The sequence below is a fragment of the Nymphaea colorata genome, chromosome 6, assembly GCF_008831285.2.
Source record: "Nymphaea colorata isolate Beijing-Zhang1983 chromosome 6, ASM883128v2, whole genome shotgun sequence".
Classification (NCBI taxonomy): domain Eukaryota; kingdom Viridiplantae; phylum Streptophyta; class Magnoliopsida; order Nymphaeales; family Nymphaeaceae; genus Nymphaea; species Nymphaea colorata.
In genome coordinates this window covers 5,776,952-5,793,716 of record NC_045143.1, presented here as the reverse complement: position 1 = coordinate 5,793,716, position 16,765 = coordinate 5,776,952, and the positions used below count along the sequence as shown (strand labels likewise).

Sequence of the window (16,765 nt, the reverse complement as noted above, 5' to 3'; positions counted from 1 at the left end):
CGGATCCCAGCCAGCCTCCCAGAAGTTTCAGCTCCAACCTCACAAAATCCACATATGAGTACTCAGAAACAGAGTTCCTCTGTGGATCCGATGCTCCACCCATCTCAAGATCAGAGACATCCGAGTAGCTATATTCATCATCATAAGAGCCGCCATTAGAATGAAAAGCACTCAAAGAAGAGTTCCATGAACGGTCCTATGCATCAGAGAAACTGAGGCTGTCCTCGCTTGAATCATAAACCGAATGCAAGCCTTCTTCCAAATCTTCCTCATACTTTTCCCAAGCCATTGCACACAATCAAAAGGGGAAGGAGGAACCCACAAATGGACGACTCAACGCAGAAAAGCTGGCTACTTTGTTTGGTTTTATTCAAGGTGATCAGATGGGTATTTAAAATGAAGCTCCTAGGAACACAAGAGAAGGGAGGAGTTGGTGATTTCAGTATGTAGTAAGGCAGAGATCCAATAGTAAAAGAACAATTCCTAAGACGAAAAAAACGGTGTTGCTGTTGAGTGTTGTAGAAAAAGACAACCGGAAAACTGTAGTTTTTGTGCTGGCAAGAGTCATTTCCTTTGTCAACTTTACCATGAAAGAGACAGTGAAACAAAGGGTAAACAAGAGACAGAGAGTGTCTCATAGAGCATGGGCCAAAAGTCCGGACTCTTCCTTGGCCTTTTTTTCCCTTCTGGCCTTGATTGCTCATACCAACAACGTAGAAGGCGACAGTTCCAAAGGAACACTAGCGGCTCTTAGGCAGATCAATGCTCACAATCCTCACATCGGCATTCGTGGTTCCAAACACTTTTGAGATGAATCCTCTCCGCAACTCCCCCAGCTTCAAGGTAAACATGCTTCTGTACCTCGACATTTCTGGTAATGTTCCATCTCATCATTTATTAAAGCAAAATTAAAGTTTTTGAAAATTTTTAAAAATTATATCATATTTTCCAAAATTTCAAAGAGGGTGAGTGACTTGTTTATTAACAGGCAGCTCAGTCCTTAAGCTGATAAAAGTGAAAGAGCAGGTTCTTTGGGCACACTGAACTTTTGAGGTTTCGTGGAGGTGTCTGCTTACGTTGTCGGAGGTGCTTGCTTAACTCCCTTATCTGCTAGGAAAGTCCGTTCAGAGTCATTCCGGTCGTAGACATGCTATTCGAAGCCACCACATCTCCATTTTCAAGCTGAAAATGAGCAAGAGATCCCATCACCATGTGCAATTCCTTGCATCTTTTGCATGCAAAGATATATGTGTGTAACTTTTCCGTCGAGAATTAGAAACATCACTTTTCCTTTCTATTCTGTGGGGAAGGGTGATCAGGGGAGTTGGATCTGCTCACGCTCACAGATGTTATGAATAAAGATAAGTTCTAAATAGATGTCATGAAATAAGAAGATGAAGGCTCCACACCACAAGAGACTTGACTGGGGGCTCCTAAGGATAATAGTTTCTCTTTCGATGCACTCGTTATCCAACTCCTTCAACCATCAAACGGTGACTCGTCAAATTGACAAAAGCACACATGAATGAAAGATGCATGGTGACCGGTGAAACTCATTCCGATCAAGGGCTTTTGGCCTTCTAGCTAGAATCCAGGTGAAATTGATCAAATGGGCACTAATTTGTTTTCAGACGTGAATCATGATGAAATCTTTTATAGTTCAATATGAAGGTTTCATAGAAGGAAAGAACACCCACAGTTAGCCCCTCTGAGGTTTTAATGTTATTGCTAATTAAAAAATTGCAGCATTTGTCTTTAGGATCCATCTGAAATTGGTCAATGGCCAGCTTTTTGTGCTAGAATATTACACGATTATTTTAGTTACCTTTTTGTTGGTTGATATAGTTAGTAAAAATTGACTCACATTGGCAAATATTATTTAGCATAAATTTGACTTTAAGGATTTTTGGATTCCTTAACTTTTAGGTCAAGGGATTGCAATTTTTCCTTCAGCTGTAGGAAGGAAAATATCCTAGAAAGAAACCACGTCCCATCCATTGTATTATAATCAAGAATGAAAATATGCTTTCCTCTACTAGCCAATTACGAGATTAGCTTCTTCATTTGGGATGGTGAAGCAAATATCGGAAGAGAAGTTGATGGGTTTGAAAAATTAAGCTGGAAAGACCAAATTGCTACTAAGCATGTTTAATAGCACATATATGTATGACATTATTGACATTTTACGACTATGTGCAAATATCACTAAAGGCCTACTAAAGACATAATTAAAGATCTTTAGTTCATATTGCTTAAAAAGTGAAAATAAATACACTAAAATAAAAGCTTCTTCCTCGCAACACAAAAATTAATGTCAATAAAATATGATTTTGGTACACACGAATGTGAAAGTACAATAATAACAAAGATGTAGGGCATATGGTTTTCTTTTTTTTATCTTTTTTTAGATATCCAAAGGCATACACATATGTACACATTTACCAAATTATACTGTAGGAATCACAATCCCCTTTAGTGGCGTGTCATTCTCTGATAACATTTGCCCCTCCACCTACTGAGCGTGTAGAAATTTAGACAGCCACTTCTTGTTTCTCATAAAATGCTATCTACAGATGCAAATAAGACGATGAAAGAGTACATTTCCAGGTTCTTCTCTTTGGGGATCACTTCACTATGAAAAGAAAATTAATATATATAAATGTAAATATAAATAAATAAATAAATAAATAAATAAATAAATAAATAAATAAATAAATAAATAAATAAATATATAAATATAAATATAAATATAAATATATATATATATATATATATATATATATATATATATATATATATATATATATATATATATATATATATATATATATATATCGGTCATATGCATCTTCATGTATAGGCCTTGAAAATTTAACTTAAAATTTAATATTAATTTTTTATTAATATACTGAGCAATCATCCAATTTGAGCTGACTTGACCCCATATCTCATCGGAAACCTCATGGCCATATGATGGTGGTCAGCAAATGAACCAACATCGTCAAAAGTGGATATGACCAATTGAGAGGGTGTAGCTAGGGAGGAATCAAAACGGTGTAGCTAGGGATGCCCATAAATTCGATTTCTGCCTGATATCTGAAAACAATCAGATCTGAAAAGAATTTTAACATTTGATTGGGAAATTGAATCGGATTTGAATTTAAAAAATGTCATGCAATAGAATTTGAATAAGTTTCTGTTCGGACAGCTTTTGGTCAGACATTTTGAAAATTTTCTGCTCAGACAGATTTGCATCAGATTTAGCTTTAAATAAATATCTTATATATAATGTCCATACATTTTCAAAATCAGCTCCTAATATATTGTAATGCGGTTCATAATTATGTTAAAAATTGGAGCATTTTCTTCAGATATTTCCTCTTCTTGTCATTAAATTTAATCTCACTATACTATTTAATGGTTTGTTATGTTTGTTAAATTCTGAAGAAATTAAAAGTTCTATTATTGGCGCTTTATTCTTGGGATCCAAAATTGATTGCTTCAGGTTTTCTACAAGCTATTGATAGAATTGTTTGCCTTTATCTTTTGATTATTACACATGATTATTATCTGCATGTGGCAGTTTATCGAAGTAGAAAATTATCGTTAGCCATTTTTTATTGTCTTCACAATTTTGTTTGGGGCCGGCGGAAAGGGGGAGGGGTGTTTTTTTTTTTTTCAGAATATAGAGGTGAAAAAATCACCGCTATAGACTATAAACCTCTGCCCTGGGGCAGCACTGGCGCATAGTCTTTTCACTTTTCCGCATAGGAATGCGCTTCGGTGTTTCAAACTCTGAGGCTCAAATCGCGCCAGAGCTGACTTGAATTATGTAGATGATAATTGGAATCAAAGCAGCATTAATTGGCCTTTCATGAAGACTTGGCCCAGTCTACTGACTTGGGGGCTGAGGTAAGGGCAACCAAGTCAATATTAGAAATAACATAGCAGTGCTCAACTATCAGAAAAATTCAGGTGTCCCCGTCTCCAAAGAGTTGACAACTCGAGGAGGATTCAAAACAGGAACTAACCATCTGTCAGCCCTAACCCCAAACATTGTGCCAACTCCCTTGGAAACCTTGGTGACCTATATCTGACGGTCAATTTTTGTGCGGGAGAAGAATCTTTTCAATTTAAGAGCAAGCTATCAGCCGGCGAGACCACCTTCTATGCTTGTAAAATCAAATTGTACTTGGGAGATGAACAATCTGCTTGATCGAACGAGCTGAGGAAATCAAGAACATAAATAGACAAATTGCTCAAGTATGTGTCAAAATGAAAATTTGGAACAAAGCACAATAAAGTGAAAGGTTGAGGACCAGGTTTCCCTAAGATCTTGAAGTAGAAACCGGGAGATCTCTTGCTAGCAATTCAATTGGCAGAGCTTATCACTCAAACTATACAATGTGGATTCATATGCATCGCTGGGCATTATCTTATTATTCATTCATCTCTCTTTGATCACACGACGATTTTGATGATATAATATTACTGAAAGTAGTGTGTAAATACTAAAGAAGAGTATGTGTAAATACTAAAGAAGAGTACCTAAAGCAATCGTTACAACTACCGCAGGTATTCTAAGAAACTTTGAACTTCTGCTCTTATTCCAGATTGTCTGTCATAATCAATCTTAGTGCCAATATGTATCTCGTTAAGGCATAATTTAAATAGCATTGAGCAAGTTCACATTGTCTTCCACAACAGGATGTGAAGGGGAATCATGTCACGTGAAACAAGCAAAGCATATCTGATAAACCAAAGCCGCATTGTGATTCGAAGGATTTTCTATCATTCCTTGAAAAGTTGAACTAACTGGTTCATGTAGGTAGTTTTGTTGTAGATGTGGAGGATGGCATGTTCTACCGCCAATGTTTGGTCGAGAGAGAGAAAGGCCATTTCATTACTAATTGGTTCATGTTGGTTGAGTTCTACTCGAGTCATTTGCTTAACGAATCGAACTCGTGTTTATGACTTATGAGTGGACTCTTTCAAATAATTGAGTTGAGTTCGAGTTCACTGAACTCGAACTATTAAAGCTCAACTTGGATTGAAAATGATGTGTAGCGATTTTTTAAATATCCGACTTGTTTTTTTTTAATTAAAAAACCAGGATATTGACATTATTTAATTATATAAGATTTTACGAAAGCTAAGATTTTACAAAACCACATTCATGTTTGTGGAGCCATAATCTAGTCGAGCTCGATTTATGGCGAAATAACAATCCATATATTCTAACGATTTTGTCGAGCCTTAATCGAGTCGAGCTCTAGCTCAACATGTAACTGTCGTGTCAAGCTGCTTTTGTCGAGCTATTTCGAGATCAAGGTTTCATTAGTCGAGCTGAGCTCGAGCTGGCTGAACTCGGGCTCGACTCGCCTCGTGTTTGACCCCATTTAAACATATGTTAAAGTAATTGCTTCCATATTCAGCCCCAAGATGAGTTCTACGTACAGGTCGAACCCCGTGAGATCTCGTCACTTGGTATCAATGTAATTTAGGATTCCGGGGAAAAGGGAAGGTGGGAGCTTCTGCTCTTGGCTGGGTGACCTAGTTAATCTTTCCGCTCACCCATATTCAGGGGTAGAGCGAAGGTTGGGCCCGCATGGGCCCCGGCCCCACCCCAAAAAAAAGTTTACATGTACAAATTTTGAAAAATATCACTTGCTTTATATAAAAATTTTAAAAAATAATATTTCAGCCTTAGTCAAAATTTAGAAACTTTAATTCGCCCCTCCTCATGAATTTTTTTGGCTGTGCCTATATTTGCTTTCATATTCAAATATGCAGCTTTCGATTCTAACCTGTTCATGCATAATTTGATTGGCGGAATGCAGGGCCTAAAGCTTGAGAGATGCATAAACTCCACAACCTGCCTTCCGAGGGCTCCAGTGACGGTGAGGGTGAAAAGGGGGATCAGCGCCAACGTGTACCTTGACAACGCTGCTTACTGGAGCTTCATCTACAAGAAGTTCAATGTGACACCGGTGGACATGGAGAGTGCTGCAGTGGCTTTGATCTGCCTCCAGTAGAGGACACCGTTCATTGTTATCCGGTCACTCGCCGGCGGCAGCTCTTCCCTCCTGAATGAAGCCAACACTTACTCCACTCTTGCGGCTCAAAATGCCATTTCCGCCATGATCAAATTCATCCAACTGTTGTTTGGTTAGTTTTTTGTTGGTTGATCGGGTCTCATTGTGTCAATCTAAATAAACATTGACGTGTTGCAAGGCAAGGCTGGTCCATGAGGTCGGCCAGACCATGAATAAAGGAAATTAGCGAGAAAGTCTTTGTCATGAACGAAAGAATGATCCAACGTCCTTAATTTACCTTTCTAAACAGTGCCAGTGGGTCTGACAGTCTCTAAGGTTTCTGGGCAGAGGCGAAGCCAGAAATTTTTCTTAATAAGAAATTTTCAATTGGCCTTGGGGCAACGATCCAGATCTGGTGGGACTGATTCAATTAATTGAATCAAAATTTACCAATCAAATCATTAAAAAAACAAGGTTTTTAAGTGAATTCTGTGGGGCGTATGCAGCCTACACCTACCTCTACCCCTGCTTTGGGCTGTCCTTCCAAAGAAAAGGAAGGAAGGTGCATATTTCTATGGTTAATATTTCATGTGCTTCTTGGGTGCGAAACAAAACAATGCTAAAGATGTTGGTTGGGTTTGCCCATTCCAGAAAGACACTTTCAGTATTAGTTTGCACCTACCGCAGGGGCCCTGCACCCCCACTTGTGTTATACAAAAATTTGAAAAATGATATTTTGGCTCCTGTCAAAATTGAGAAACTTTATTTTGTCTCCCCTCATAAATTTTTTTTTGGCTCTGCCATGAACATCAATGTCTTTTATTTGCCCTTTTCCAAGATGGGACGATTACTTTTTTCAAGTTTTCATTCTACTATGCGAAGTGGTGGTGTATATAACTATAGCTTGGTCAAAAAAGATGACGCAAGACATCGAGTTGATCCGTGTGCTTTTTAGGCTAAATTGTCAAATGGAAGAATGATTTTATTCAGTGCTTAGAAAAGGTATAATTCAATGCCGTTAATATGGGTTTTTAACTTACTGACACGGCGTATTAGCCGATAAATATGTATAGTTACATATTGGCTTATATGGTTTTAGTTTTTGATTTTATAAACTTGACAATGACTTAATTATATTGATTTGCAAAATAAATAAATTAAAATGAAAACCTTGAATTCGCCGTTTGACTTCAATTAATACATTTTAAATTTTACATGTAGTTTCTGTTTAGTTATGTGTTTTTATACAAAAAGATTAGATCAGGCCACACTCGATAACTAAGAAGTTCATAAGCCTTATGTCTTATGTCTGCTAGCAATGAAACGGCCAACATGAACCAGATAGATAGTTCAACTCATTGAAGTTCTTCGCTTGGTTAGGTTCTGTTTGTTTTGCAGTTGATTTGAGATACGTAGTGTCATGAGATACTTAGGATCACAGATTCATGAATTTAAAGTCAAACTACAAAAAAAAATCCAACCATCAAATCCACGCTACTGAGATCCTTACTCTACGAAGATCAGCCATGCTCTTCCCATCTTAGTTGGAAATATGGTGATAAATAAATAAGTAAATAAATAAATAACTATATATATATATATATATCACAAAGCCGATGTTTTCATCACTGGATGTACTGTGGCCGATGCTGTCCGCCCCATAGAAGATTATCTGCTAAGATGATTTAATCATGAGAATAGACCCTGAAAATATGCCGATGCCACTTTACTCACAAGGAAAGCATCTGGTAATATTACCATTTATATATTATGAGATTTTTTTTTTCCTGATAATCTCTGCCTCAGGGCGATTCTTGCAATTTGGTCTTTCCAGCTTAACTTTTCAAACCCATCATCTTCTTTTCCGATATTTGCTTCACCATCCCAAATGAAGAAGCTAATCTCGTAATTGGCTAGTAGCGGAAAGCATATTTTCAGTCTTTATTAAAATACAATGGACAGGACGTGGATTCTTTATATCTTCGGATATTTTTCCTTTCTACAGCTATTGGAAAAATTGCAATCCCTTGACCTTTAAGTTAAGGAATCCAAAAATCCTAAATTCAAATTTATGCTGAATAATATTTGCCAGTGTGAGTCAATTTTTATTAACTATATCAACCAAAAAAAGGTAACTAAAATAATCAAGTAATTTTCTAGCACAAAAAGCTGGCCATTGACCAATTTCAGATGGATCCAAAAGAGAAGTGCAGCAATTTCTTAATTAGCAATAACCTTAAAATATCAGAGGGGCTAACTGTGGTGTTCTTTCCTTCTATGAAACCTTCATATTGGACTATAAAAAATTGCATCACGATTCTCTTCTGAAAACAAATTGGCACCCATTTGATCAATGTCACCTGGATTCTAGCTAGAAGGCCAAAAGCACTTAATCGGGAAGAGTTTCACCAGTCACCATGTGTCTCTCATTCCGGTGTGTTTTTGCCATTTTGATGAGTCATGGTTTGATGGTTGAACGCATTGGATCACGAGTTCATCGAAAGAGAAAATATTATCCTGAGGAGCCCTCAGTCAAGCCTCTCGTGGCATGGAGCCTTCATCTTCGTATTTCATGACATCTATTTAGATCTTATCTTTATGCATAACATCTGTGAGCATGAGCAGATGCAACTCCTCCGACCACCCTTCCCCACAGAATAGAAAGGAAATGTGATGTTTCTAATTCTCGTCGAAAAAGACACACACATGTCTTTGCATGCAAAAGATGCATGGAATTGGACATGGTGATGGGATCTCTTGCTCATTCTCAGCTGGAAAATGGAGATGTGGAGGCTTCGAGTAGCATGTATATGCCCGGAACGACTGTGAACAGACTTTCCATGCGGATAAGGTAGGTAAGCATGCACCTCCAACAAGGTAAGCAAACACCTCCAGGAATCCTCAAATGTTCAGTGCGCCCAAAGAACCTGCTCTTTTACTTTTATCAGCTTATGGACCAAGCCGCCTGTTAATACACAGGTCACTCACCCTCTTTGAAATTTCGGAAAATATGAAATAATTTTTAAAAAACTGCAAAAACTTTAATTTTGCCATAATAAAGTTTTTGAATGATATATGCCCCTATCATGAGAAGTGTTCGGAACCACGAATGCCGTTGTAAGGACCGCGAGCATTGATCTGCCTGAGAGTCGCTAGTGTTCCTTTGAAAGTGTAGCCTTCTACGTTGTTGGTATGAGCAATCAAGGCCAGAAGGGGGAAGAAGGAGGCCTGTAACAATACCATGGCTGCCATCCCTTGTCTTCCTCTCATCCCGTCTGAATTCATTGCAGGGAAGAAAGAAGGAAGTGATTAGTTAAATAGGTGGAGGAAGCCATGGGAACAGCCACAAGATCCAAAGAGGGTGTGGAATCATTATTGTGTACCCATAATATTCCCTGGAATATAAAAAAAAATGCCAAAGAGGAGACTGGACTTTTGGCTCATGCTCTAAGAGACCCTCTCTATCTCTTGTTTACCATTTGTTTCACAGTCTCTTGCATGGTAAAGTTGGGAAGGGAAACGACTCTTGCCAGAACAAAAACTACAGTTTTCTGGTTTTCTTTTTCTTCAACGCTCAACAGCAACACCCTTTTTTTCTTCTTAGGAATTGTTCTTTTACTATTTGATCTCTGCCTTACTACATACTTAAATCACCAACTCCTCCCTTCTGTTGTGTCCCTAGACTTTAAAAAAACCAAACAAAGTAGCCGGCTTTTCTGCCTCGAGTCTTCCGTTTGTGGGTTCCTCCTTCCCCTTCTGATTGTGCGCAATGGCTTGGGAAAAGTATGAGGAAGATTTGGAAGAAGGTTTGCATTCTGTTTATATTTCAAGCGAGGACAGCCTCAGTTTCTCTGATGCATATCACCGTTCATGGAACTCTTCTTTGAGTGCTTTTGATTCTACCGGCGGCTCTTATGATGATGAATATAGCTACTCGGATGTCTCTGATCTTGAGATGGGTGGAGCGTCGGATCCGCAGAGGAACTCTGTTTCTGAGTACTCAGATGTGGATTTGGCGAGGTTGGAGCCGAAACTTCTAGGAGGCTGGTTGGGATCCGCCAAACCAGGAGGCCCCTTGCAGTTTCGGCTCCAGCCTCTCCAAATCCACATCTGAGTACTCTGAAACAGAGTTCCTCTGTGTATTCAACGCCCCACCCATCTCAAGATCAGAGACATCCGAGTACCTATATTCATCATCATCAGAGCCCCCGCTAGAATCAAAAGGATTCAATGGAGAGTGCCATAAATGGTCCACTGCATCAGAGAAACTGAGGCTGTCCATGCTTGATTCATAAACCGAATCTAAACCTTCTTCCAAATCCTCCTCGGGCTTTTCTCTAGCCATTGTGCACAATCAGAAGGGGAAGGAGAAACCCACAAATGTAAGACTCAAATATGGCAAGCCGAAAAGCTGGCTACTTTGTGTTTGGTTTTATTAAATGCGATGAGATGGGTATTTAAAATTGAGCTCCTAGGGACACAATAGAAGCCATGAGTTGGTGATATCAATATGTAGTATGACAGAGATCCAATAGTAAAAGAACAATTCCGAAGAGGAAAAAAAAGTGTGTTGCTGTTGAGTGTTGAAGAAAAAGGAAACAGAAAAACTGTAGTTTTGGTGTCGGCATGAGTTGTTTCCCTTGCCAACTTTACCATGCAAGAGACAGTGAAACAAAGGGTAAACAAGAGATAGAGAGGGAAGGGGGCAGAAAGGGGGGCGAGAGAGAGAGAGAGAGAGAGAGAGAGAGAGAGAGAGAGAGAGAGAGCATGGGGTGATTCTTTTGTCCCTCAGAGAGACAAAAGGAGAGAAAAAACGAGCAAGAAACAGAGAGCCTTAGAGGCCTTCTCGCACTACATTTTGATGTTTTGGCACGCAGTGAGGAGGACAAAAAAGGCTTCTGCCAGCGAGTGCAAATGCAGGCAAAAAACCTCAATCCAGGACTCAGCGATCCTTTGACACTCTATTTTAACCATTCATCCATCACCCATAAGAGCAAATAAAGCAAGTCTCTGAATAAAGACATTCAAACTCACATGGATTTCAGTTCAAGAATGTTATATTACACCTCTTGAACATACATTTAAAACAAGTTCACCTCAGCAATGGAGTAAATGGCAATTTGTTCAACTCTGTATCTGCACACCAAGTCACAGTCTGTAGCAGCAAGGAAGAGAATGCTAGTGGATCCTGTATTCATAGGCAGATGAAGAAGAAGAAGCAGATGAATAGTTTTTGGGTTTGCATCTAAGAGGTGCAGGCTTGGCTAATCTCACGATTAACTCCGAGTGTAAGATAAGCTGAACTTTTATGGACCGCCTCCTTGGGTTTCCCGATGCCCATCAATGGTTACGGCCATAGGTATTTGTGGGCAGTTTTCTTGTTTAATCTTGTAACTGGAAGTGGGCTCTCTTGCAGTTACAAGATGTAGAGGTAGGGCTTAGGGCACTATCCAATGGTATACATGCTATTAAAAGCCACCAGAAATTTTTCACAGAAATCCAGTGCCGCCAACCCAATAGAAAACGAGTGGATAAAGAAATGGATCAGCGGACGCCGCATTGGCCTATAAGTCGTATCAAACCCGCAAACTCGATACCGACGTCGATGACAGGTTCAGAACCCTATTGTCTGATTTTTTAAAGACAAATTTTAGAAACGACACCATAACTTTTATGTTTTTCATTTTATGGCATTCTTTTGTAAAAAAAAATCAAGTTTAACTTCTGCAGAAAAGCAAAACTGATCATGGTCTGGTGTGGTTTGTCTTGCAGACAGAAGTTTTTGGTTTGGCACAGTGGAAGGGAAGAAAGTGACTATAGTTACGACAGGATTAGACATGGTATTTATGTGATATTTATTTAGCAGGATTAAGCAAGGTATTAATGGGATATTTATTTGGAATGAAGCTTGAAAAGAATACAATAATGAGATTAGTTAGATGGATCTTGATAATTCATTCATGGGTTTTGTTGTTCTCTCTTCACAGGTGAATGCAGGCATAACAACTCAATTGTTAGATGGATTTTGATAACTAATTCGTGGGTTTCATCCTTAGTCAAAATTTAGAAACATTATTTCGGCCTTCCACATAAATTTTTTTTGACTCTGCCCATATTTACATCCATATTCAAATATACACCTTTCGATTCTAACATGTTTATGCATAATTTGATTGGTGGACTGCAGGGTCTTAAGGTTGAGAGATGCATAAACTCCACAACCTGCCTTCCAAGGGCGCCAGTGATGGTGAGGGTGAAAAGGGGGATCAGCGTCAACATATACCTTCACAACGCTGCTTACCGGAGCTTCATCTACAAGAAGTTCAACGTGACACCGGTGGACATGGAGAGCGCTACAGTGGCTGTCATCTGCCTCCACCAGAGGACATCGTTCATTCTTATCAGGTCACTCTCCGACCTTGCCGGCGGCGGCACTTCCCTCTCGAATGAAGCCAACACTTACTCCACTCTTGCGGTTCGAAATGCCATTTCCGCCATGATCAAATTCATCCAATTGGCATGTTGCATGGCAAGGCTGGTCCATGAGGTCACCCAGACCATGAATAAAAGAAATTAGTGAGAAAGTCTTTGTCATGAACGAAAACATGATCCAATGTTTTGAAGTACCTATGTAAGCATAAAAAATTTGTGTGCGAGTGAGTCCGACAGTCACTAAAGCTTCTTGGCAGGGGCAGAGCCAGAAATTTTTCTCTATAAAATACTAAATATATAAATTACAATTTTTCGATTGGCTTTGGAGCAATCATCGGGATCTGGGGCAGTTAAGTTTCTCATGACCCGACAACATATGGCAGTGTCAGATCTGCACCAAAATTTCATGCACAGTGGTGGTGCAAATAACTAGCTTCTTGATTTCATGCACAGTGGTGGTGCATATAACTAGCTTCGTCAAAGATGGAAGACATCGAGTTGATCCATGTGCTTTGTAGGCTTACTTGTCAAATGAAAGCACAATTTTAGAAAAAGTATAATTGAGTGCCGCATGGTTTTTTAACATACTGATACAGCATTTTAGCCGATAAATATATATCATTACTTATTGGCTTACATTGTTTTAATTTTTGATTTTATAAACTTGACAATGACTTTAAAGATTATATTGATTTGGAAAGTAAATTAATTGAAATGAAAACATCGAATTGTCCTTGTGGCTTCAATTAATACATTTTAAATTGTACATGAAGTTTTTATTTATGTGTTTTTATACAAAAGATTTGATCAAGCCACACCCGACAACTTAGATGTTGATAAACCTTATGTCTTATGCCCAGAAGAGAGTGCTACCGTCAAAATAATTTGGTTTTCACTTTCAAGTCAGTGAAACAAATTTCCAAGGTCGTAACGTTCTCCATTGTAGCGGCAACATGTTAGATCTATTGCAATTACTTTCGAGGAATGATAAAAATCCATCGAATCACAAATGCAGCTTTGGTTTATCAGATATGCTTTGCTTGTTTCACGTGACATGATTCCCCTTCACATCCTGTTGCGGAAGACAATGTGAACTTGCTCAACGCTATTTAAATTATGCCCTAATGAGATACATATTGGCGCAAAGATTGATTATGACAGACAATCTGGAATAAGATCAAAAGTTCAAAGTTTCTTAGAATACCTGCAGTCGTTGTAATCATTGCTTTAGGAACTCTTCTTTAGTATTTACACACTACTTTCAGTAACATTATATCTTCAAAACTAACGAGTGTGATGAAAGAGATGAACAAATACTAAGAAAATGCCCAGCGATGCATATGAATCCAGATTGTGTAGTTTGAGTGATATGCTCTGCAAATTGAATTGCTTGCAAGAGATCTCCCAGTTTTGACTTCAAGGTCTTAGGGAAACCTGGTCCTCAACCTTTCACTTTATTGTGCTCTGCTCCAAATTTTCATTTTGACACATACGTGAGCAATTTGTCTATTTATGTTATTAATTTTCTGAGCTCGTTCGATCCAGCAGATTGTTCATCTCCAAGGTACATTTTGAATTTACGAGCATACAAGGTGGTCTCACCTGCTGATAGCTTGCTCCTAAAATGATAAGATTCTTCCAAGATCATCTCCCAACCTCAGCTGATCCATCTCTTTATCCACTCATTTTCTATCGGATCGGCGGCGTCGGATTTCTGGGAAAAATTTCTGGTGTCTTCCAATAGCATGTATACTGTTGGATAGTGGCCCTCAGCTCTATCTCTACATCTTGTAACTGCAAGAGGACCCACTTGCAATTGCAAGTTTAAATAAGAAAAACTGCCAACAAATCCCTCTGGCCGTAACCACTGTTGGGCATCAGGAAACCCTAGGAGGCGGTCTATAAAAGACCAGCTTATCTTATACTCAGAGTTAATCAAGCCAGTGCCACCTAGAAGCAAACCTGTGAACTAGTCGTCTACCTCTTCTTCATCTGCCTATGAATAGAGGATCTGCTAGCTGCCTCTTCCTTGCTGCTATAGTGTGTGTCTTGGTGTGCAGATACATAGTTGAACAGGTCGCCATTTACTCCATTGCAGAGGAGAACTTGTTTTAAATGTATGTTCAAGAGGTGTAATGTAACACTCTAGAACTTAAACCCATATGAGATTGAATGTCTTTATCAGGAGACTTGCTTTAGAGGTGATGGATGAATTGTTTAAATGGAGTGCTAGTGGATCACCAAGTTCTGGATAGAGGTTTTTTGCCTGCGTTTGCACTCGGCTTCAAAAGCCTTTGTTGTCATTGTCACTGCAAAGCAAAACATCAAAATGTAGTGCGACACGGCCTCTAAGGCTCTTTGTTTCTGGCTGGTTTTTTCTCTCTCTTTATCTCTCAGAGCCCCAAAACAAACACCCCATGCTCTCTCCCTCTCTCTCTCTTTATCTTTCTTTTTCTTCAACACTCAACAACACCACCTTTTTTTTTCTTCTTAGGAATTGTTCTCTTACTATTGGATGTCTGCCTTACAACATACTAAAATTACCAACTCCTCCCCTCTGTTGTGTTCCTAGGAGCTCAATTTTAAATATTCATCTGATCACCTTTAATAAACCAACAAAGTAGCCCGATTTTCTGCTTGCCATGTTTGAGACTTACATTTGTGGGTTTATCCTTCCCCTTCTGATTGTGCACAATGGCTAGGGAAAAGCCCGAGGAGGATTTGGAAGAAGGTTTAGATTCGGTTTATGAATCAAGCAAGGACAGCCTCAGTTTCTCTGATGCAGTGGACCGTTTATGGCACTCTCCATTGAATCCTTTTGATTCTAACGGGTGCTCTTATGATGATGAATATAGCTACTCGGATGTCTCTGATCTTGAAATGGTGGGGCGTCGGAACGGCAGAGGAACTCTGTTTCAGAGTACGCAGATGTGGATTTGGAGAGGCTGGAGCCGAAACTGCAAGGGGCTCCTGGTTTGGTGGATCCAACCAGCCTCCTAGAAGTTTCGGCTCCAACCTCGCCAAATCCACATCTGAGTACTCAGAAACAAAATTCCTCTGTGGATCCGACGCTCCACCCATCTCAAGATCAGAGAGATCCGAGTAGCTATATTCATCACATAAGAGCCGCCGTTAGAATCAAAAGCACTCAAAGAAGAGTTCCATAAATGGTCCTATGCATCAGAGAAACTGAGGCTGTCCTTGCTTGAATCATAAACCGAATGCAAACCTTCTTCCAAATCTTCCTCATACTTTTCCCATGCCATTGCGCACAATCAGAAGGGGAAGGAGGAACCCACAAATGGACGACTCAACGCAGAAAACTGGCTTCTTTGTTTGGTTTTGTTAAAGGTGATCAGATGGGTATTTAAAATGAAGCTCAAGGAACACAAAGAAGGGAGGAGTTGGTGATTTCAGTATGTAGTAAGGCAGATATCCAATAGCAAAAGAACAATTCCTAAGACGAAAAAAACGGTGTTGCTGTTGAGTGTTGAAGAAAAAGACAACCGGAAAACTGTAGTTTTTGTGCTGGCAAGAGTCATTTCCTTTGCCAAGTTTACCATGCAAGAGACAGTGAAACAAAGGGTAAACAATAGATAGAGGTGTCTCTTAGAGCTTGGGCGAAAAGTCAGACTCCTCCTTGGCATTTTTTTTTTATATTCCAGGGAATATTATGGGAACACAATATTAATTCCACACCCTCTTTGGATCTTGTGGCCGTTCCCATGGCTTCCTCCACCTATTTAACTAATCAGTTCCTTCTTCTTCCCTGCAAAGAGTTAAGAGGGGATAAGAGTTAAGAGATGGATGCAGCCATGGGTTTGTTACAGGCCTCCTTCTTCCCCTTCTGGCCATGATTGCTCGTACCAACAACGTAGAAGGCTACACTTCCAAGGAACACTAGCGACTCTTAGGTAGATTAATGCTCGCAGTCCTCACATCGGCATTCATGGTTCCAAACACTTTGAGATGAATCCTCCCCTCAATTCCTCCAGCTTCAAGGTAAACATGCTTCAGTACCTCGACACTTCTGGTAATGTTCCATCTCATCATTTTTCTTTCATGACAGGGCATATATCATTCGAAAACATTATTATGGCAAAATTAAAGTTTTTGAAAATTTTTAAAAATTATAACATATTTTCCAAAATTTCAGAGATGGTGAGTGACTTGTTTATAACAGGCAGCTCAGTCCTTAAGCTGATAAAAGTGAAAGAGCAGGTTCTTTGGGCACACTGAACTTTTGAGGTTTCATGGAGGTGTTTGCTTACCTTGTCGGAGCTGGCTTGCTTAACTCC

At 39.2% G+C, this 16,765-nt stretch overlaps 1 pseudogene; it reads left to right on the top strand.

Moving 5' to 3' along the window:
• Positions 1-587: 587 nt before the first annotated feature.
• Positions 588-16,765, top strand: part of LOC116255942 (bark storage protein A-like) — a 52,563-nt pseudogene continuing 36,385 nt past the window's right edge.